Raw genomic sequence first — 2,319 nt, 5'->3', positions numbered from 1 at the left:
TGCTCATGGGATTCAGTATGCTCACCTCCATAGATTCAGCACCCTCCCAGCACCCACTCCCCAGATCCTTCTCACAGAACCCTGGAGTTTTGGGGTTAGAAAAGGCCTAGGAGACGTTTGCCCTAAAATTTTGTGAGGATACCTGGAGACCCTAGGCTTAGTGATGTGGGCTTGATTAGATAACCCTCTTTTTTTTTTTTTTTTAGATAACCCTCTTTTCACTGATGCTCCCTTCTGACCTTGTTCTCTTCCTGTGCCCCCCTCATCCTTGTCCAACTGATTGAACCTCAAGTCTTTGTTGTACCTCCCATGCAGTTTTCACCTTTACCCCCATCCCATGATCCTGGGGCCCACATGGTTGAAAAGACTGATGTACAGTTGGGGGTGAGATGCACCCATCCAGAACTTTGCATTTATGTGGCAGGAACTAGGAGTTGGACATTCCTCTCTGGAGTTATTAGAGCTTCATAAGGGAGACAGAAAAGAGGGGGTCTTACTTAGTTCTTTCCTCTCATATGTCCTCAGAGAATGGCTACCTTCACTTTCCTATAAGGCTGGCTTCTTCCAACATCTCTCTCCCTCTCTATTGCCCCTTCTCAATTCCTTCCTTCCTTCCTATAAACTATGGTTAAAGAGTAACTATCTTATCCCCAGGCCTGAGCTGTATTTTCTTAAAAAGAGAAGCACAAGCAGAAGATGGCAGAGCTGCTTTATGAGGATGGTTAAGTCCCTGGAACCCTTTGCTTGCCTGGAACAAAAGGAGGCCAGGTCCCACATCCCTCTACCCACCCATCAGTCCTCCATGTCCTAGCTGCCCTTCCCTTTTCTTTTTGGACTTGGATTCTTCCCCTTAGTTCCTTCCCTGAGCCATGTAGAACACCCTGTTCAGAGAGCTCAGTCCCTTCCTCCTCCCTGCCCACCGGCCACAGGCCAGCAGATTCCAAGTCAAACAGAGCTTGCTGCCTTGGCCACTGAGCCAGCTGCTCTGCAGGGCCTGGAGCTCTCAGAGAAGTGGAGCTTCGTGGAATGGGAGCTGCCAGTGGCCCCTTGGAAATGATGGTAAAGCAGATAATTGGTTCCAACCTCTGGTTACAAATCATTAATAGAGTGGCTATCTCCAAGCATCAGATGGGTATAAAAAAATTCCAAAAATTACATGCTAGATTCCACTGCTCTGGCATCGACCTATTCAAAAGAGACTTCCATTAACACCAGAAGACTTAGCAACAACGACCTGCTCTCAGGACAGGGCTCTCTGCATTGCCTTCTAATTGTGAGGTGAAACCAGAGGAAGCTTCACATCATCCTGACTTCGATGTAGGTTATGCACAGATTCTAGGATCTTTAACTATAGAAACCTGACACCAATAACAGCGACTGTGTGAAAAATAAAAGTGTATTGGCACTACAGACAATGACTTGGATTGGATAACCTAGTATACCTGGAGCCTAGAGTTCAGGGGTAAGGTCTCCTTGTATTTAGACCCCTAAAGGACTAACTTCAGGGGTAAGGTCTCCTTGTATTTAGGCCAAGGCTTTTCCTTTCCATGTCCCCCTTATTTTGCTGGGTCTATGCAAACAACAATTGCCACTCTAACACCATTTTTGTTGTGCTCCTTTGACTCTTATCCTTACAAAGAGAGAGAGAGAAAGAGAGAAGAATAGCTTATTAAACCTTCTGCTGAGCCTTTAATGAATTAATTTGTCATTCAATGACTTTCAAAAATATACTTGCTGCTGAATCCTTTCTTTCTCTTCCATCTAATTAGTCTTTCTATTTTTTAATAACTTTGCCTTTGTTCTTCCTGAAATTATGTATTACGATCAATTGTGTCAACTATGTGATATACTTCCTTTAAATAAATTTAAAAAAATTACATGCTAGAGAATACTTTCATATAACTTGAATTATCTGGTTATGGAGGGAATGTATAAGCTCTTTCTGTGATCAGAAATTGAGACAAACTGGTCTTGAGGGTGAATGGATGTATGATTCCTGGGATCTCTCAATCGGTGTGAGGGATAAAATTCAGGGCCTTCCTTACACAGTGCTCTATTACTGAATCATTTCCAGCCATTAAACCTTATTTTTATTTTTCATTTCATTTTATTTTTTCCTTGAGCCACACCTGGTGACACTCAGGGGTTACTACTGATACTCAGAAAGCACTCATGGCAGGCTTAGGGAACCATACGGAATGCTGAAGATGAAACTCAGGTTATCTATGTGCAAGCCCCATTCACTGTGCTATCTCTCTGGCCTTTACATATATATTTTATATTTGAAGGATACTGGCTTATAATTGTATTTTGGTAGTT

This window comes from Suncus etruscus, chromosome 11 (assembly GCF_024139225.1).
Source record: "Suncus etruscus isolate mSunEtr1 chromosome 11, mSunEtr1.pri.cur, whole genome shotgun sequence".
Classification (NCBI taxonomy): Eukaryota; Metazoa; Chordata; class Mammalia; order Eulipotyphla; family Soricidae; genus Suncus; species Suncus etruscus.
This window is presented reverse-complemented; position numbering follows the sequence as displayed.